This window comes from Pleurodeles waltl, chromosome 5, assembly GCF_031143425.1.
Source record: "Pleurodeles waltl isolate 20211129_DDA chromosome 5, aPleWal1.hap1.20221129, whole genome shotgun sequence".
Classification (NCBI taxonomy): Eukaryota; Metazoa; Chordata; class Amphibia; order Caudata; family Salamandridae; genus Pleurodeles; species Pleurodeles waltl.
This window is the reverse complement of record NC_090444.1, coordinates 1,594,727,841-1,594,749,807: the sequence shown is the minus strand read 5'-3', so window position 1 is coordinate 1,594,749,807 and position 21,967 is coordinate 1,594,727,841.

Sequence of the window (21,967 nt, the reverse complement as noted above, 5' to 3'; positions counted from 1 at the left end):
CTTTCTGTGAGGATTGTAGTGTAATACATGATATAGTTGTACAATCTTACCATGTAATGCACTCGATAAACCATCTTGGGTACACCCAGGATAGTTTTTAAAACCTCTAGTTCAACCCTGGGTAGCTGTGGCTTTGAACTGTAAGGCTTAAACAAAGGAACTAGTATAAAGCATTTAGAACCACCAAACAACGAAATAAGAAAGTCGCACAATAGGAACAAAATCAAACACTAGTTTATAAAAAAAAAAGACTATGGGGGTCATTACAACCCAGGCGGTCAGTGTTAAAGCGGCGGTAAAACCGCCAACAGGCCAGCGGTAAAAAAAAATTGGAATCATGACCGTGGCGGAAACCGCCAACATAGACAGCCACTTTAACACTCCGACTGCCACGGCGGTACAAACAAACACTGCGGCGGTAACCGCCAACAGACAGGCGGAAAACAAGGTTCCGCCCACTGTATTACAACAGTCCAATTCGCCACCTTTTCCGGGGCAGATTCACCACGAACAAAAACACAGCGGAAACAGGACTTGGAAGGGAAAACGCTCACCTCTACACACCCCACAAGGAACCAGGACACCATGGAACCCGAGCTCCAGATACTCCCAGCCTTTATCTTCCTGCTCCTCTACCAGTAACAACAAAGACGGCGGCGAAGACCACGGTGAGTACTGCACCTACGACACAGGGGAAGGGAAAAAAGAGTGACACACATACGCAACACTCCCACCCCCACCCTCACCCACTACAACACACACAAAAATACATGTTGATACATTACATTAACAACCCCCAAACACCCCTAGAAGAATGCAAGGACAAAAGGAAATGAGTCGAACGTTTGTAATATATTCAAATACAGTAATCAAAAATACATATATATATATATATATATATATATATATATATATATATATATATATATATATATATATATTTACACTATAAACAAATATATACACCAAGAATACAAGTCCAAGGTATTCTACCATCATACTCCGTGAACCACTGGGCCCAAAATGCATGGGCGAGGCCCACACTCCATACCCGATCAAAACGGAGAGAACACTGCTGGGGCATCAGATAGAAATACAACTGGCACCTCAGGGGGAAGGAAAGGGGGGCACCTCAGCCGGATGAGTGCACAACGCCAGATCCACTGCTGTATCCTGGGGAGTGAAAAGCCACAGTCTCTCAAGTCTTTCCAGTGGGTGGGTTGCCCACTGCTGCATCCTAGGGAGTGCAAAGCCACAGTCTCACAAGTCTTTCCAGTGGGTGGGTTGCCCACTGCTGCATCCTGGGGAGTGCAAAGCCACAGTCTCACAAGTCTTTCCAGTGGGTGGGTTGCCCACTGCTGCATCCTGGGGAGTGCAAAGCCACAGTCTCACAAGTCTTTCCAGTGGGTGGGCTGCCCACTGCTGCATCCTGGGGAGTGCAAAGCCACAGTCTCACAAGTTTTTCCAGTGGGTGGGTTGCCCACTGCTTTATCCTGAGGAGTGCAAAGCCACAGTCTCACAAGTCTTTCCAGTGGGTGGGTTGCCCACTGCTTTATCCCGGGGAGTGCAAAGCCACAGTCTCACAAGTCTTCCCAGTGGGTGGGTTGCCCACTGCTGCATCCTGGGGAGTGCAAAGCCACAGTCTCTCGAGTGGATAACAGTCTCCACTGGTTCTGGAGGGGACTTTGTGCCCAGAGTGCTTCATCCTGCCAAGGACAGAGGTAGTGGATGCCTTACTCCACTCATTCTGGAGGGGGCTTTGTGCCCAGAGTGCTTCATCCTGCCAAGGACTGAGGTAGTGGATGTAAATCTCCACTGGTTCTGGAGGGGGCTTTGTGCCCAGAATGCTTCATCCTGCCAAGGACTGAGGTAGTGTATGCCTTACTCCACTGGTTCTGGAGGGGGCCTTGTGCCTAGTGTGATTCATCCTGCTCGTGGTGGCCTCAGTAGCGTCAAAAGCTTTGGCGCCCATTGGCCTGCGGTGCTGGTGGCGGCGGTGTCCTGTTCAGCGGTGCTTGTTGCGGCGGTGTCCTCGGCAGCGGTGCTTGTGGCGGCGTTGTCTTGTTCAGCGGTGCTGGTGAAGGCAGTGTCCTTGGCAGGGGTGCTTGTGGCGGCGGTGTCCTGTTCAGCGGTGCTTGTGGCGGCAGTGTCCTAGGCAGCGGTGCTGGTGGCGGCAGTGTCCTGTTCAGCGGTGCTGGTGGCGGCGGTGTCCTTGGCAGCGGTTCTGGTGGCGGCAGTGTCCTGTTCAGCAGTGCTTGTAGCGGCGGTGTCCTTGGCAGCGGTGCTTGTGGCGGCGGTGTCCTGTTCAGCGGTGCTGGTGGCGGTCTTGTCCACCTTGCAGGTTTTCGCAGACTTGCCTGTTTTTCTGTGCCCCTCCCCCACCTTGGATGGTGGTGCGGCTGTCTTCACACTCCCAACTGTACCCCTGGGAGAGGCTTTGGTGGTAGATGTTTTGCCTCTCTCCTGCCGGGCACTGGCCAACTTTTTGTGCTTTTGAGGCGGGGGACTGTCCGTGGTCTGGCTCCTTGGCACACTGGCTGCCCTGCTGCCTGGCGCACTCCAGAAGCCGGTTACTACTGGCACCACTGTTCCCGCAGATGTTGTGGCTGAGGTGGTGGGTTGGGACCTGGAAAGGCGGGCCCATGGAGACTGAAGGGGTGGGGGAGGTGAGGGGAAGATGTCAAGGTTGGACAGGAAAAGTTTTTGGGACACACTGGGACAGGTAGATGGAGGGGGTTTGGGAGTGGAGGAAGAGGTAGTGGTTGTAGGTGGTGTACGTTTGCTGACTTTGGGTGAAGGTGCATGGGCTGGAGGCTGTCGTGAGGTGGATGGCTGTTGGGTGGGTGTGTGGCTGCATTTGTGTACCTTGGGAAGTGGGCTCACAGACACACTGGGAGAGGACACAGGGGATGTGTGAATGGTAGTGGCTGAAGATGTAGTGCATGCAGGTGTGAGTGGAGACGAGACTGGGAGGGAGGAGGGAGACGAGGAGGAGGGGGACACATTGGAGGCAGTGGCTGTTGGTATGTCTGCATGTGTATGATGCTTGCGTGAGTGCCTGTGGGATGTGTGGTGCTTATGTTTGCCTGACCTTCCCTTGTGTGTTGACGTGTGCATGCTGGTCTAATGGTGTGCTTGGGATAGGCTGAGGTACAGGGGTTTGGGTCTGGGTGGAGGAAGTTGGAGGGGGGAGGCTAGAGACAGGGACAATGGCTGCCATCAGTGCTGAGGCCAGAGTCCGAAAAGCTCGCTGTTGGGCTGCCTGGCCAGAATGAATGCCCTCCAGGTATGCATTGGTCTGTTGCAACTGCCTCTCTACACCCTGCATGGCATTCAAAATGGTAGACTGCCCAACAGTGAGGGACCTGAGGAGGTCAATGGCCTCTTCAATGAGGGCAGCAGGGCTGACTGGGGCAGGGGCTGAGGTGCTTGGGGCGAAGGAGATGCCCACCCTCCTGGGTGAGCGGCCACGGGGCACACTCTGAGGGGCTGCTGGGAGGGTGGTGCTGGTAGGGGGGGTGGCGGCTGTACCTGTTGATGCAGGGGGCACAGAGGAGTCCGCCACCGCAAGGGACCTTCCATCAGAAGAGGAGTCCGTGTCGCTGGTCTCAGCTCCTGTCCCCGCCATGGAGCTCCACTCGCCCTCCGTCCCACTGGTGGCTTCTGACTACGTTGTGTCGCCCTCCAGGGCCATGTGGGATGCAGCTCCCTCCTGCTCCGGTGGCAATGCTCCTCCGCCTGATGATGCTAATGCAGACAAGAACAGGGAGACCACAAAAAGGGGGGGGGGGAAGACAGAAGAAAGACATGTTGAGTTCATCCAATACCGCTACCGTTGGCGGACACTACAGACACAGAAGCCCCCTGCACTACGCTGTGCACTTAGAGTTCCCTAATTAATCACAGGGACATGGGTTACAAGGCCTATACCCGATTGCTGCACACATGGAACTCACAGGAGCCTGACTAGGTGTAGTTGGCTCTAAACACAGGTGGGGTGGGGTACCACAGGGCCTGCCTTAAGAAGGGAGCTTGCCTACTAAACTAGCCCTGGCCTAGGAGAACCCACAGCCCACCTTCCCCACCCAGACACCTACAATGTGCGCTGAATCAGCAGAATGAGAGTGTACTCACCCCCTTGTGGCTGCTGTGATGCCCTCAAGCGCCCATCCAAATCCAGATACGCCACCGCCAGGATCCGGAACATCAGGGGGGTCATGGTGCTACGGGCACCCCTCCCACGTTGGGAGGCCATCCCCAGCTGGGCCTCCGCTGTCTTCTTGCTCCTGCGGCGAATGACCTCCCATCTTTTCCGGCAGTGGGTGCTCCATCTGTGGTGGACCCCCAGGGTCTGGACTTCCTTGGCGATGGAACACCAAATATCCTTCTTCTGGTGGTCGCTGACCTACAGGAATAGTAGAGGGGAAAAGGAGAAGATATAACTGTCCGCACTGTCACAGTAATTGGCCCTCATCCCTACCCTTGCTATGACGCACATGCACTCACCGTTGTATCATGCACGCTTCATTCTTCCCCCCCCTATCTTTCATCAACACCACTCCAAACAGGCATTGCCCATACAGCATGCTCACAGTGTACTCACCTGTTTGTCTGGAGGACCGTAGAGTAGCGTGTACTGGGGGAGGACCCCATCCACTAGTTTCTCCAACTCCTCCATGCTGAAGGCAGGGGCCCTTCCCCCAGACACACGAGACATTGTCTCTTCCAGACTGAGGTCACAGCAGCACTAGCAGTGTAGGTCCTCTCCTGTCGAAGATCAGGTATCAAGTGATTGAACAGACAGAAATGTCAGTGACGTCCGCGGCGGTGCGTTCCGTCACCGCCGGCGTACATCGTCATTGGCTCCTGGGACCCATAGGGTCCAATGTTAACCAATGCAGGATTGCGCCGCGGTCTTCGACCGCCTACCGCGATGGTGTACAACGCCAGCGCAGTTACCTCATATCCCCTTGTCCCACATTACAGGTCAGGCAGCCGCCATTTCAGGGTGCCACATGGCATTAATTTTGACTGCATCCCACATATCTAGGCCTTGCTTAAACACTAATACAGCCATATGTAAATTTTCAAACATTTTCCTTTTAAGTTGTGTTTACGTACCTCAGTGTTGGCGGACCCTCTGATCGCTGTTCTCATCCATAGAGCACGTCCGCTGGGGCAGGTGAGGAGATGGCAGCATCCTCTGTTGTACAGACCGCTGGTGGACCTGTCGACAATGGAGGAGCAACATGTAATTGTCACCTACAGACTTGATCGTACCACAATCCTGGAACTTTGTGCCCAGTTGGAGCCAGACCTGATGTCAGCTATCTGCCATCCCACAGGAATCCCCCCTCTAGTACAGGTGCGCCAGTATTCCTTTTCCTAACAAGTGGGTCTTTTCAAACAACAGTGGCCATTGCATCAGGGGTGTCCCAGCCTATGTTCTCCAACGTGTTGTCTAGAGTGTTGTCTGCCCTGCTGAAACACATGTTCAGCTACATCGTTTTCCGTCAGGTGGAGGATTTGCCTACAGTGAATGGTGACTTCTATGCCGTGGAATTTATCCCCAACATCATAGGTGCCATTGATGGGACACATGTGGCCTTGGTCCCCCCACGCAGGAGTGAACAGGTGTACAGAAACCGGAAGAGTTACCATTCTATGAATGTGCAGATAATGTGTTTGGCCGACCAGTACATCTCCCATGTAAATGCCAAGTTTCCTGGCTCAGTGCATGACGCTTACATTCTGCGGAATAGCAGCATCCCTTATGTGATGGGGCAACTCCAGAGGCACCGTGTGTGCCTGTTAGGTGAGGACCTGAACCCAATACAGTGTGACTAGGTGTCTGGGTATGTCCCTAAGAGTTAGTGTGTGTCTAACAGTTGTCCCTGGACATTTGCAGGTGACTTTGGTTACCCCAACCTGCCATGGCTTCTGACCCCAGTGAGGAATCCCAGGACAAGGGCAGAGGAATGCTACAATGAGGCCCATGGGCGAACTAGGAGGATTATAGAGAGGACCTTCGGCTTCCTGAAGGCCAGGTACCGGCGCCTCCACATGAGAAGTGGTTACCTATTCTACTCACCAAAGAAGGTGTGCCAGATCATCTTGGCCTGCTGTATGCTTCACAACTTGGCTTTGCGACAACCATTGCCTTTTCTGCAGGAGGATGGTCCAGATGGAGGTGTTGTGGCAGCTGTGGAGCCTGTGGACAGTGAAGACCAGGAAGCAGAAGAAGAGGACATAGACAACAGGAACACGGTTATCCAACAATATTTCCAGTGAGACACAGGTAAGAAGACAACACTGCCTGCTACATCTGATTTAATTCTTCTACCTCGGATCTGTCTGTCATTTTCACCCAGTGTATGGACACTGAGTTGTCACTTTCCCTTTCAATTTCACAGATGTGGGTCCCACTGTGTGACCTCTGCTTTGTTTCCGCATGAACTAGAGCTGTGTGACATAGGTATGTTGACATTACATTGGATATAGCATTTTTCCACAGTTATTGCAAATACACTTTTTCGAAAGCACAGACTGACTCCAGAATGTTTTGAGATTTAAGGGTGTTTATTTAACTGCCAAATAGTGGAGGGGGTTGTAAAATGGTCAGGGGTGATGGTGTAGGAATGTCCATGGCAGAGTCCAGTCTATTAGTCGCACAGGTGCATTGTCCAAAGGAGCATAGGAAGTGGAGCTAGGGCAGTTTAAGTCTGGACAGGGGGACAAAGTGGGACAGAAGGATGACAATCATGGTGGTCTAATTTCTTGGCAGGGGTCTTAGCATTGTTCTCTGTCTTTGTCCTGGATCTCAGGGCCGCTTGCAGTGTGGTTCTCCATCTGCAGGGGGTGGGGTGCTGGTGTCGTGGTCCTGTGGCTGTGCCTCCTGTCCACTAGTGCCGGCGGAGGTTGTGGGCAGTTCATCATTCAGGATAGTGTCAGGGGGCCCCTTGTTGTGCCACAGTGTCCCTCCTGGTGTTGACTTCCTTCAGCACCCCTACAATGGTGCCCAGGGTGGAATTGATGGATTTGAGTTCCTCCCTGAACCCCAAATACTGTTCCTCCTGCAGCCGCTGGGTCTCCGGAAACTTGGCCAATACCGTTGCCATCGTCTCCTAGGAATGGTGCTAGGCTCCCATGATGAGAGGGCCTCGTGGAGAGTGGGTTCCCTGGGCCAGTCCTCCCCCTGTTGCACAGCAGCCCTCCCAGTTCCCCTGTTTTCCTGGGCCTCTGTCCCCTGAATCGTGTGCCCACTACCACTTCCCCCAGGTCCCTGGTGTTGTTGGGGTGGTGGGTTAGCCTGGGTTCCCTGTAGTGGTGGACACACTGCTGCTTGACGTGCCCTGGGGACAGAGGTATGGGCCCACTGGGTGGGTGCTTTGCTGGTGTTTCCAGAGGGGGGAAGCTCTGTAGTGGCCTGTGACAGTGTGAGGGGAACCGACTGTCCCGAGGTCCCAGATGGGCCGGGCTGGTAATCTAGATCCAGTTGGACAGAGCTGCTGTCATCACTGTGGGCCTCTTCTGTGGGTGGAGTGGATATGTCTGAACCCTCCTGTCCGGTGACGTTGGGTAGGGGTCCTGCAGGGGTGTAAAGGCATGATTATTGCATCTGTATGTGCCATGGTGTGCAATGTGTGGGTGACCCTGTACCCCAGTGCTTCCATTCTTGTGTGGGACCTTCTGTAATAATGGTTTAGGGGGGTGTATGGGTATGTGTAGTGGACATGCTTTGGTGATGGGTGTCCATGCTTTGGTGTTGCATGCAGGGCCTGGGTTTGGGATGTGTGGTTTGTGATAGTGGGACATGTGTGAGGAGTTGGAGTGATGGGGGTGAGGGTGAGGGTGGGGGTAGGTGATAGCATGCAGGTAGAGTGGGGGATATGGTAGTTTAAGGTTTGACTTACCAGAGTCCATTCCTCCAGCTACTCCTGCGAGGCCCTCAGGATGCAGTATAGCCAAGACCTGCTCCTTCCATGTTGTAAGTTCTGGGGGAGGAGGTGGGAGTCCGCCGCCAGTCCTCTGAACCACAATCTGGTGTCTTGAGACCACGGAACGCACCTTCCCCCGTAGGTCGTTCCACCTCTTCCTGATGTCATCCCTAGTTCTTGGGTGCTGTCCCACTGCGTTGACCCTGTCCACGATTCTTCACAGTAGCTCCATCTTCCTAGCTATGGTGGTGTGCTGCACCTGTGATCCAAATAGCTGTGGCTCTACCCGGATGATTTCTTCCACCATGACCTTGAGTTCCTCCTCAGAAAACCTGGGGTGTGCTTGCTGTGCCATGGGGTGGTGTGGGTGATATGTGGGGTGGTGTGTGTTGTGATGTGTGGGGTGATATTTAGAGGTGTGTTGTGTGAGGTGCGTGGATGTTGTGTGTGTGATGGTGTTGAGTGCCTGTGGATGCTAGTGTTGTTTCTGGTGGTGTCTCTCTCTGGCCTTCTGTCGCAATTGTTGTCGTAGGGGTTTGTGGGTGTGTGTTTTATATTGTATTGGGTGTGTGGGAGTGGTGAGTGTATGTGTATCAGGTGTGTGTATTTCGATTTGTCCAATGTGGTAGTGTTTTGTAAGAGTGTGTGTATTTTGAGCGTGGCGGTGTGTACCTCCAATGGAATACCGCGGTTGAAAGACCGCCGCGTGGATTCGTGGGTTGTGATAGTGTGGGCGTATTCCTGTTGGCGTGACGGTGGAGGTTTTGTTATCGCCAGTTTATCACTGACCTTAGGTGTGGCGGACTTGTGTGGGTGTTTAAATTTTGACGGATTCCGAGCTGTGGGTCATAATTGCTGTGGCAGAATTCCGCGGTTGCGGCGGTGTGTTGGCGGTCTTCTGCACGGCGGTCAGCGGCTTTTACCGCCAATGTTGTAATGACCCCCTATAGTTCCATGAATTTTGTGACACCAAGACGAGCAAAATATTCGGAGTGTTCTGGAAATATAAATTTTTTATAAAACATAAAGCTTTTTAGTTCAAAGCACAAATCAAGTTTTAGTAACCATACAGTTTGGGACATTTAAAAAGTTTGAAAGAGTTGTGTTCGGCTACTCCTGTCTGAGTGGGGTGACCAATTCTGACATGGAGATGGTCAGAGGGGCCAATAAGTAGTATTTGGACTGTTACCTGTTAACCAAAGCAGCCTCATGTTGAGTTCCACACTTTACATCAAGACTGCTATAGACTTCAAAGGAGTGGTCCTGATCCTGGGGGTGCAGGATATTGAAGATGCAGAAGGATGACCTGGGTGCTGAGCAGTTGATGGGAGTCTTCCTAGGATTATTCCTTGATCCACAGGTAAGATGGAGTGACTTTTGACCAGAGGGGTCGAAGTCCTTATTGAACCAGTAGAAGTCCAGCTGCAGCTGGGATCCCCATCTCCGGACACAGTGGGTACAGCGATTTATTTTGGTGTGGGCTGCTGTCAACTTTGGTGACCAATCCACACGCTGACCACTCTCCTTAGTCTGCAAGACATCAGTGCACTTTTTAAGTCCATTGGAGCTGTTGGCTGCATGTTGGCAGTCAGGGGCTGCCTTACATGAGTGTAATCTCCATTTCCCCACCACAAGCAGCTTCCTCTTTGAGGGTCGCCTTTAGGGCAAACGCCCTGCAAAAGGATGGTATTACTTCCCTCTGTGAGAGGCCTCTATTGTTCCTGAGCATTGGAGTCATTCACACTACTCCCCAGGAGAGTAGAAAGAGGTATGGTGGCAGCAACTGTGAAAGACACCAGATAAACTGGGCAACTGAGTGGCAACATTCTAAAAGTGGCCTTTCCCTAGAAAGTGACTATAAAATCAACTTGGGCATCAAGTCGTGTTTAATGCCATGACTAATTTGATACTTTGAAGTACCCATTTTAGTAATTCCATTCAGAAGTTGGCTGGATTGAGAGTTCAGCCAGTGACTCTGTATTAGGCTACCAATATTTCTGCAGCAAAAACAGCAATTTGGGAGTTTTGCTGTTGGACATTTTGAAGTATATGTCCTACTTATTAATGTAGAGCTCCCTGTATAAGGAATCGATATACCTTCCTTAGGGGAGAATCACATATATTATTATGGAAGGGGGGGCTTTGCCATTAGGGTAAATGGCAAAGTCAAAGTAGAAGCTTAAAACATCTCTTCCTGGCTGCACTGACAGGCTGGGAGCGATTTTGTACCTTGTCATATGCAGGATGATACAATCAGTGCTGCAGCCCTGGGTGAATACTCTAACTTGCATACATTGGTTACCCTTAGTACTTTAAATAAGTCAGTTTATGCCAATTAGGAGTGGCTAATTAAACATATATTCTGTGATGGGTTAGAACACTCACTGAGCTCTGTTTAGCAGGCCTCAGTGTACTCTCAGAGTGGAAAAACCGCAAGCAGCAGTCCAAAACTTTGGGGTTGATCATGCAAAAAAGGCATTTCCTTACAGAGTGTCCCCCCCGACGAAAGGTGATAAGCAACTAACCCTTAAACTGGTAGTTCTCATTATCTAAGTGGAAGAAACTGGAAAGGCCACCTGCATTGGCATGGTCCGTCCCAAGTCTGTGTCCCATTGTAAAGTCCATACCCGGTAGGGAAATGGACCACCTCAACAGTTTGAGGTTGTCTCCTCTAATCTGCATCAACCACCTGAGAGTCCTGTGGTCAGCTCTGAATTGAGTCCCAAACAGGCAAGGTCTCAGCTTCTTCCGGGACCAAACCACAGCAAAGGCTTCCCTCTTAATGGCACTTAAACGCTGCTCTCTGGGATGGAGTCACCCTGGTCATTTAGCTGTGACAATACTGCCCCAGTCCACTGTTCTGAAACAAGTTTGGACAACATAGTGTTTGTTAAAATCATGTGTTTTAAGGCAGGTGACAAGCACAAAGCTTCCCCTAGAGTGTTAAAGGCTTTTTTATATTGGTCAGTCCAGAGGAATTTTTTGGGCTGTTTCTTGGAGGTAAGCCCTGTCACATGCATTACTGTGGTACCATAAATTTTAACAAATCTTCTGTAGCACACAGGCAGACCAAGTTAGGCTCTAGCTTGGGTTTGTGTCTTAGGAGCTTCCCAGGCCAGATTTGACAGGATTTTGGGCTGCAGAAGTTGTACATATCTTTCACCTACTTTGTAGCCCAAATACATAGCAAAACCTTGCTGTAGTCAACTAGTCATACGGATACACGCAGCCGTTATTCAAATATGCATTTTAGTGTTTATTGAAAGGAGTCTTTCTTTTAAGGCCATTGAACTCTATACTTATACAAGTGTCCAGCTTCTTAGTCCCACGATAAGGGTTATAAGGGGTGAGCAGTCCGGGCGTCTCCTCTTTTGGCTTTCCTCCACTTTGTTTCTCGACATGTGGAATCCCTTCTTAGCACAGGTGCTTGTGGTGACTCTTCAATAGACAACCAACAGAACAATATATGTAAAAAAAAAAAAAAAAAAACATAAAATCATTGGAGGTGTCTCTGAGTGCTCAGGGTGAGGTAGTGATCATCAAATGCTCAGGGGCTCAAGCTCCGGTTTAGTGCATGTCTTTGTAGCTTTCCCCCATGCTCCTGTTTCTCTCCATGTGCATCTCTGCCCAGCACGTTCTTACATAAGTACCTGCCGGTGTAAGCACTTGCCTGCGACCACGGTCCTCCTGGACCATGGTTGGGGAAGCCTCAAAGTCCACCTGCCCTCGGGGATCACCAGACCTATGTTTAGTCTTTTCTCTGTGTCTCGCTGTTTTCCTCCATGGCTCACAGCCCTCTCTGCCTGATCCTTTTTTTCCGGGTTTTCTCTTGGCCTCGGGTCGGGTCTTCTGGGTTTGTGTGCTTTGAGCTCTCCTTTGCCCCATTCTCCACCACCCGCTGGTCCACATCTTCTGATCTTGTTGCATCCAACGACTGGATTGAGGGTAGTCCTTCATGTATGTCACTTTACCACTTTGCGACGTTGCTGCCTTCTTCTTTCCTGTGCTCTAAACTTCTGGGCTGGGTATTGTCGGCAGCCATTTTGGGGGTTGTCGGCATGGCTGGCGCCATACTGCACTGCTCTTCCATTAAGAATGGAGAAGCTGGCCATTCCAAAACAGGACACCGAGATAAACAAATCCACACTGGTCTGTAAAGACCCAGGAACATGGAACACCTGAAATGATAAAGGTCGTAAGGCCAAAAACCACTGAAGCACTTTCTAGTTTATGTCCTTACGTTGTGATAACCAATGAAGAAGAGCATGGTCAGTCAATACTATGAACGGACGTCCCAACACATAGTATTGCAAAGCTTCCATAGCCCATTTGATGGCTAGACATTTCTTGTTTAATGGGAAAAGCTTACGACTGAGATATAAAACTTGTTTCAGTGAGTTTGTTTCAGATAACACTGGCCCAAGTCCTCGGCCTGATGCATCTGTCTGTAAAACAAAGGTTTTGGTAAAATGGGGACATAGGAGGATGGGAGCCTGACACATCTCAGGGTTAAGAAACTGCCGTCATGTTCGTCTTTCCAGGGAAAGTTTTTGTTGGGATGTTTGTGAGTGAGAAGGTCCGTAAGGGGGCTTGCTATTTTGGAAAACCTCAGTACTTCCTTCCATTCCTCTTGAAACTAGGGCCTTAGACCCTTTGTTCAAGATCCAAGGTCCCTTGATTTTTCCTTGAAGCCTTTTGTGCTCTAGTGGAGACACATAACCACCCAGGGAGGCCCAGCATTGCTGTGTGAATCCTTCTCGTCACCTCTGCCTCTACAGAAGTTACAAGGTTGTTGTCCAGCAGACACTCCATTGGGATGGCAGGGGACACAGCTACTTCCTTAGGGCCAGTAACCCATCCCCACTCAAAGTCTGCCACAGCTATGTGATGTAACTTTGTAACAATTTCAGAGTTGACTATTTGGTGCACCTCATCAGGTATCTTCTGCCCTGGGGAAACCAGTTTAGCCAAAACAATGGTGATGCTGGCACCTGTGTCCCTCAGGGCCTGGACTTCAACCCCATTGATTCTTGGCCACTTTGGGAACCCTGGTGCATTTATCGGTTATCTTTCCCAGCTCTCTAGGGCTAGATAGTTTAGAATGTACCAGATGCTGGTATAGCTTCTCTGAGGTACAATTTGTAAGTGATTTTACCACTAAATTGTAGAGCCTCTTGTAGGTATCTACCTGGTTACCTTTGATCCAACCTCCTTATGACTGCCACATCATTTTCTAGTGTCGGCAGCCTATCCCTCCCCACTGTTGGAATCAGTTCCCACAACAAGGATCCCCAATGGTGGGCATCCACCCTTCTCATCCTGAGAGCCCTCTCAAAAGATTCTAGCCTTTTGTCTATATCTTTCCCCTCAACAAACTTTGGCACAATACCCTTGGGCAATTTAGGGTCATTGTCACCCCTGTATTTACCTTTGTGTCCCTGTTGCTGCCATCATGTCCTTGGAACTTCAGTCTCAGCTTGACTCGTCTCTCTTCCAGGGACAGTTTTCTTTCTTCCAGGGACAGTTTCCTTTCTTGGATCTCTAAGAAGCTAAGATGGGCCTCTAAGTCCTTAATTATTTCCACTCTCAGATGCGGAAGCATTCTTTGAAGTAACTGTGTGGGTCACACTCTCATTGTCCCTCTTGACATTTTCATCTAAGAGATCTCAGCCATCATCCTCATCCTCACTTTTGGGGTGATCTCCTCTACAGGTTGGACTTGAGCTCTCCTGGCTTCCTTCGAGGCTGTGAGGGCCTTTTCTAGGTCCCCTGTCTTGGCTGTGATCCTCAGACTTATTTTCCTGTGTCTGCACATCACCCTTAGGTTGTTGATTTTCAGTGTGGGCAGGATGGCCAAGTCAATTTCCATGTTTTCCATCCTTTGGAGAATCAGCAAAATGTTTTACCATACTTTTTGTAACGTTTGGCAAACTTGGTGACCCTTTACTGCAAGTCTGTAACCTCCTGGAAAATATTGCCTTGGATATTAAGAACTTGGCAAAAACGTTTGAAACTATAAGCCTGATTTAGAACTTGGCAGATGGTTACTCCGTCACAACGGTGATGGCTATCTGGTCTGCTAAAATCTAAATCCTATAGAATATAATGGGATTTAGATTTTAGTGGATGGGATATCCGTCCCCATTGGGGCAAAGCAACCTGTCCACCAAGTTATAAATCAGGCCCTATGTCTCAGCTTCAACTTAGTAGATTTTCAGTGCTTACCAACTTATTGTTTGTCTGGTACAGCTAAACACAAGTTCTGGATCATACCGCTAAGCACCAGTATGAGGATTGTGGTGTATTATATGGTATGGTTGTGTGATCTTACTGTGTCACAAAACCATCTTGGGTCCGGCAAGCTCTCTTCAAAAACCTCCAACCCAACCCTGAATAGCTGTGGCTTTGAGCAGTAAAGCTTAAACAAAGGAACTAGCGTAAAGCATTTAGAAGTACCAAACAATCAAATAAAAGTTGCGTAACACAAGAGAAATCTGATACCAATTTTAAAAAATAGATTATACTTTAAAGAAATTTTAGAAACCAAGATGAGAAAAAGCCACATGAGGGTTCTAGAAATATAGATTTTTAAAGAAAATGTAAATCTCAACTTTTTACTCCAAAGCGCAAGCAAACATTGGTAACAGCTAAAATTGGAAACGTTTGTGTTCTGCTACTCCTGCCTGGGTGGGGTGACCGATTCTGACAAGGACAAAGACAGGGAGGCCAATAAGGAATATTTGGACAACGAATTGATCACCAAAGCAGTCTCAAGTCTAGTTCCACACTTTACATCAAGACTGCCACAGACTTCAATGGAGTGGTCTTGATGCTGGAAATGTAGAATGCTGAGGATGCTGAAAGATGCTCTGGGTGCTGAATGGTCGATGTGGGTATTGCTGGGGTTATTATTCGGTCCACGGGTAAAGTGGAGCAACTTTGACCACAGGAGTCGGAGTGCCTCGAAGTCCTCTTTGAGCCAGTAGAAGTCCGGCTGCAGCTGGGCTACCAATTTCCAGACACAGCAGGTCCAGCGGTATCTATTAATGAGAGCGAGTGTCCATCTTTGGTGACCAATTCACACTGTGACAACTCTCCTATGTCTGACAGACATAGGTGCCACTTGCTAGGAATCACTGCTCACCACGAATGTGCAGCAGGGTGGAGGTCTTCTTGGCTGCATGTCAGTGGTGAGCAGAAATTCCTTGCAAATGGCTACTGACTGGCCAGGGTGAGTGACTGCATCTTCTATGGCCCTGGTGCTGGAACAGAGGTTCAGTAAACTGACCCTTGGAGTCATGACTTTGGTCAGGGGCTCAGGAGCAACTTTTCCTCAAGCCAGGCACTTTTCCTCTCTGGAAGTCGGGCGGCGTTGCCCTTGCGAGGCCGTGCGTCGAAGTTCCGGTCGCCCGAGGGCGTCGCGTCGGTGTGCAGCGATTTTCTTGCCGCGGAGCACGAAGAGTCCAAAATGAAAAAGAGAAGTCTTTTTGGTCCTGAGACTTCAGGGAACAGGAGGCAAGCTCTATCCAAGCCCTTGGAGAACACTTTTACAGCCAGACAAGAGTTAAGCCAGGCAGCAGGGCAACAGCAAGGCAGCAGTCCTTTGTAGAAAGCAGTCAGGTGAGTCCTTTAGGCAGCCAGGCAGTTCTTCTTGGCAGGATGCAGGTTCTGGTTCAGGTTTCTTCTCCAGCAAGTGTCTGATGAGGTAGTGCAGAGGCTCTGTTTTATACCCAAATGTGCCTTTGAAGTGGGGGAGACTTCAAAGAGTGGCTAAGAAGTGCACCAGGTCCCCTTTCAGTTCAATCCTGTCTGCCAGGGTCCCAGTAGGGGGTGTGGCAGTCCTTTGTGTGAGAGCATGCCCTCCACCATCCCAGCCCAGGAAGACCCATTCAAAATGCAGATGTATGCAAGTGAGGCGAAGTACCCTGTGTTTGGGGTGTGTCTGAGTGAATGCACAAGGAGCTGTCAACTAAGCCCAGCCAGACGTGGATTGTAAGGCACAGAAAGCTTTAAGTGCAAAGAAATGCTCACTTTCTAAAAGTGTAATTTCTAGAATAGTAATATTAAATCCAACTTCACCAGTCAGCAGGATTTGGTATTACCATTCTGGCCATACTAAATATGACCTTCCTACTCCTTTCAGATCAGCAGCTACCACTTCAATACTGTATGAGGGCAGCCTCAATGTTAGCCTATGAAGGGAGCAGGCCTCACAGTAGTGAAAAACGAATTTAGGAGTTTTACACTACCAGGACATGTAAACTACACGGGTACATGTCCTGCCTTTCACCCACACAGCACCCTGCTCTAGGGGTTACCTAGGGCACACATTAGGGGTGACCTATATGTGGAGAAAGGGGAGGTTTAGGCTTGGCAAGTACTTTTAAATGCCAAGTCGAGGTGACAGTGAAACTGCACACACAGGCCTTGCAATGGCAGGCCTGAGACAAGGTAAAGGGGCTACTTGAGTGGGTGGCACAACCAGTGCTGCAGGCCCACTAGTAGCATTTAATCTACAGGCCCTAGGCACATATAGTGCACATTACTAGGGACTTATATGTAAATTAAATAGTCCAATCAGGTATGATCCAAGGTTACCATGTTTAAAGGGAGAGAGCATATGCACTTTAGCATTGGTTAGCAGTGGTAAAGTGTGCAGAGTCTAAAATCCAGGAAAAACAGTGTCCAAAAATTGGAGGGAGGCAGGCAAAAAGTTAGGGGTGACCACCCTAAGGCTGTCAGGTCTAACATGTGTCCCCCCCAGCTGAAAGTGGGGAGAGCTACCCGACCTCCTGGGAGCTCTCATCGCTAAGGCGGAAGTATCTGGAGAGACCATAAGCATTGGGGTATTCAACCCCTGGGCGATGCTCCACCATAAAGTCCATCCCCTGTAGGGAAATGGACCACCTCAAGAGTTTAGGATTTTCACCCCTCATCTGCATGAGCCATCTTAGGGGCCTGTGGTCTGTCTGAACCCGGAAGTGAGTCCCAAACAGGTATGGCATCAGCTTCTTCAGTGCCCAGACCACAGCAAAAGCTTCTATCTCAATAGCACTCCACCTCTGTTCCCGTGGTAATAGCCTTCTGCTAATAAAGACTACTGGTTGGTCTTGGCCCTCCTCCTTTATCTGTGCTAGGACCGCCCCCTATGCCATGCTCTGAAGCGTCTGTCTGCACAATTAATTCCTGGGAGTAGTCAGGGGCCTTGAGCACGGGGGCCTCTGTCCAATTCATCAACCTAGGTTGTTTCTTGGAAGTGAGTTCTGTCAAGGGTGACACAATGGTACCATAGCCCTTGACAAATCTGCGGTAGTATCCTGTGAGGCCTAAAAAGGCTCTCACCTCAGTCTGTGTTCTAGGTGGTTGCCAGGCCTTGATAGTTTCAATCTTGGCCTGGAGTGGCTGCACCTTGCCACCACCCACTAGGTGTCCCAAGTACATCACGGAACCCTGCCCAATCTGGCACTTACTAGCCTTGATGGTCAGGCCTGCCTGTTGCAGAGCCTGAAGCACCTCCTTGAGGTGGAGCAGGTGCTCCTCCCAGCTGGAACTGTAGACAGCTATGTCGTCCAAGTAGGCTGCACAGAAGGCATCCTTGCCAGCTAGGACCCCGTTAACCAACCGTTGGAAGGTAGCGGGGGCATTTTTCAACCCAAATGGCATCACCCGGAACTGGTAATGGCCATCAGGTGTGGAAAATGCGGATCTCTCTTTAGCCCCCTCAGTCAGGGCGATCTGCCAGTACCCTGAAGTAAGATCAAACGTACTCAGGAACTTAACAGCGCCCAGTCTGTCAACGAGCTCATCAGCTCGGGGGATGGGGTGAGCATCAGTCCGTGTGACTGAGTTGAGACCCCGGTAGTCCACACAGAACCAGAGTTCTGGCTTCGCACCTGGGGCAGTAGCCTTAGGGACCAACACCACCGGGCTGGCCCAGGGACTACTGGATTTCTCGATAACCCTTAAAGCTAACATCTTGGAGACCTCCTCCTTGATGCTGGCCTTCACCTTATCCGATAACCTGTAAATTTTGTTCTTCACAGGGAGACTGTCACCTGTGTCAATATCATGAACACAGAGGTGGGTCAGTCCAGGAGTAAGGGAGAACAGGGGGGAGAACTGCTCCAACAGCTCCTAGCAGTCTCCTCTCTGGTTTAGAGTCAGGGAGTCAGAGCGAATAACACCTTTCACTGACCCATCACCTTCTTGGGCAGAGAGGAGGTCCGGGAGAGGTTCACTCTTCTCTTCCATTCCTTCATCTGTGACCAGAAGCATGTTGATTTCAGACCTCTCAAAATGAGGCTTCAGTTGGTTGACATGGAGCACCCTTCGGGAGTTCCTAGGGGTTTGGAGGTCCACTAGGTAAGTGGCCTCCCCTTACCGCTCCTTTACTTCAAATGGGCCAGTCCAGTGGTCCTGGAGAACTCTAGGCTCTACTGGCTCCATTACCCACACTTTGTCTCCAGGTTGAAACTCTACCAGGGTGGCCTTCTGGTCATACCAGCTTTTCATTACCTCTTGACTGGCCTCAAGGATACTTTTGGCCTCTTTCCAGAAGCTGATCATCTGGTTGCGGAGGGCCAACATGTAGCTGACCACATCCTGAGGGGGTGCCTTTGGAGCTTTCTCCAACCCCTCGTGACAATGCTTAAGGGTCCCCTGACAGGGTACCCATAGAGAAGCTCAAAGGGACTGAACCCTACCCCCTTCTGGGGTACCTCTCTGTAAGCAAAGAGAAGGCATGGTAAGGGGACGTCCCACTTACAACTCAGGGCCTCAGGGAGGCCACCAATCATGCCTTTCAAGGTCTTGTTGAATCTCTCCACAAGACCATTAGATTGGGGGTGATAGGGTGTGGTGAACTTGTAGGTTACACCACACGCATCCCACATAGCCTTCATGGATGCAGACATGAAGTTAGTGCCTCTGTTCGACACTATCTCCTTTGGGAATACCACACGGGTAAATATCCCCATCAGAGTTCTGGTCACCACCAGTGCAGTTACGGTCCTCAGAGGGATTGCCTCTGGGTAACGGGTGGCATGGTCCACCAAAACCAGGATGAACCTGTTGCCTAGGGCAGTTTTGGGGTCCAATGGACCAACAACGTCGATGCCCACCCTTTCAAAGGGGGTGCCAATGACAGGAAGTGGAATCAGGGGGGTCTTAACACTTTTTCCTGTTTTACCACTGGCCTGGCAGGTAGGACAAGATCTACAGAACGTATCTGAGTTTGTCTATATTCTGGGCCAATAAAAGTGGGTGACAAGCCTGGCAAAGGTGTTGTCTTGCCCCAAATGTCCTGCCAGGGGAATGTCGTGAGCCAGACCCAGTAGGAAGGTTCAGTAACACTGGGGGACCACCAGCGCACGTGCTGCCCCAGTGGCCGGAACCTTAGGCTCACTGTAGAGGAGATCATTCTCCCAATATATGTGGTGATCGCCAGAGGCTTCACCTGCTGCCTGGGTTGAGGCTTGCTTTCTCAGACCCTCTAGAGTGGGACATTCTTTCTGCGCCTTGCAGAATTCCTCCCTGGTGGGTCCACCCTCAACTTGCCAGCCAGCAAGCTCAGGTAGATCACCTAGGGTGGCAATGTCTTCCCCAGTTGGTTCGGGAGCCTATTCCTCAGGAGCCCCGTCAACCACTGCGGGAACTTCTGGGACCTGTTTCCCGCGCCCCTTGCCCCTCCTCTTGGCAGTTCTCTGGGCCATTGTTCCAGGCTCCAGACACCCTTGACTTCCCTCTCGGTCAGCCATGGACCGTGTGGTCATGCAGACCCACTCAGGTAACCCTAACATCTCCAGGTGAGATATGCGCTCTACTTCTTTCAAAGCAGTATGCTCAAGATCATTGCCTAACAGACAATCTACAGGCATGGCAGGAGTCACAGCTACTTTCAGAGTACCAGAGACCCCCCCCCCACTCAAAGGGAACCAGAGCCACCGGTAGGTGACTCTCACGATTGTCAGCGACTATGACCTGGTGAATGTATTAGGGATTGTCTGCTCTGTTGACACCAGCTGACTCTTGATAGTAGTCATACTGGCTCCTGTGTCACGCAGAGCCTCCACCTTTTTCCCATCAATGGTAACCCACTGCCTGTACTTGGAAGTATTTTGGGGCATGTGGGCTTTGGGCACCATTTCTCCTTCTCCCAGGGACACTAGGGAAATCTCTACCTGCTCCCCAAAGCTATCTGGGTCCATCTCCCCACCCGAGCGCTACACTAGTCAACCCAGGTGTCTGTCCAGTAGTGGACGGTGCCCTCTTGGAGCACTGGTGGGGTCGCCTTTATAGTGACCATATTGGTAGCACTCTAAGCATTTGGGGTTGGATCTCCCTGATTTATCATAAGTCCCTGGCTTTTTCCCAAATCTGGAAAAGGAATGGTTGCCACCCCCTCCCTGGGAATTCTTTTGGGGGCCTTTGGGAGTTCCTTATCTGTAAGTTTATCTCCCCCCTCTTTCTTCTGTTAGGAACCCTGACCACCTTTGTGGGTGTCCCCCCCAGGTACCTTTTTGGACACTCTGATGCTAACCCAGAGGTCCGCCTCCTCAGCAAGCTTCCTGGGATCAATCAGCTTACTATCTACCAAGTGCTGGCGCAACTCTGTATAAGTAGTATTGAGCATATGCTCTCTCAGAATCAAGTCATATATCCCTTTATAATTATCTACTTTGTTTCCCCGCACCCATCCATTCAGTGCCTTACTGGAAAAGTCAAAGAAATCTACCCATGTTTGTGTGGTTTGTTTGGTGCTGTCCCTGAACCTCTGACGGTATCCCTCAGGGGTCAGCCCAAACTTGGCAAGTAAAGTGGTTTTCTGAAGTGGGTATGTGTTTTGATCAGGTTGATCCAATGTGAGAAGTGTGTCCCTCCCCAATGGCGGCACATAACCCCACATAGCTACCCCCCATTGCCCTTCAGGAACCTCATGAGCCCTTAGTGCAAATTCATAAGCAGCTAACCATTTATCTATGTCATCTCCCACCACAAAACTGGGCACCACATTTTTGGGTATACGAACCTTCTTTTCTCCAGCAGGTCCTGTCTGTATGCTGCCACCATTATTGCTGGATTCAGACTGTCTCACCTTGATCTCCAGCTCCTTGAGACTCAGTTCATGAGCCAACAATAGTTTCTTTTCAGCCAAAGCTCTTTCAGCTTCCACCTTTTTGACTGCTCTTTCAGCTTCAGCTTGTTTGGCTTCTCTCTCTGCCCTCTTCTCTTCCTGTTGGGCCTCAAGTTTCAGTTTTGCAATTGGAACTCCCTTACTTCTCTCCTTTCCTCTGCGGTCAGGCTTTGCACAGAGACACTGCTCCCTGGTCTGGAAGGGGGCACAATTGCTGTGGTACCATCATCCACCGATAGCAACAAATCCTCTGAGGGGTCATTTTCTGGCTCCTCTTCCTCATCATCCTCCTCTAAATGGGCTTCTGCCCAGGCCCTCAGCACCACTTGAAAGTCCTCCTTTTTGGAGGCCCCTTGGGTGGGTACTCTCATCACCCTGCAGAACCCTCTTAGCTGTTTGACAGTATATGTATCCAACAGGGCTAGGTCAAAGTCTCCCACTTGAGACCCAGTCAGAGACATGTTGAGTGAGGATTTAGTTTTTGAAAATTGTCAGGAAAATGAATTTGCAAAACCAGAGATAAAAATCAAGTTGACCTTCAAATGTGGGTAGGTAGTGAAATACTTAGCTACTGTATGTCACTGCACAAATACAAGTCCTATCCTCACTGCTGATCACCAATGTTAGAAATGGGGTTTTTGGTTGGCAGTCAGGTTACCCTCTGTCCAAGCAAGAACCCTCGCTCTAGTCAGGGTAAGTCACACACAATCCAAAATTATCCTGTGCCCACAGTATGGTAGATTGGCACGAGCAATCAGGCTTAACTTAGAAGGCAATGTATAAAGTATTTGTGCAATAAATCATACAATAACACCATATACCACCACAAAAATACACCACAAAGTGGTTAGAAAAATATATAATATTTATCTGGATAAACGAATAAAGATGCAATGTG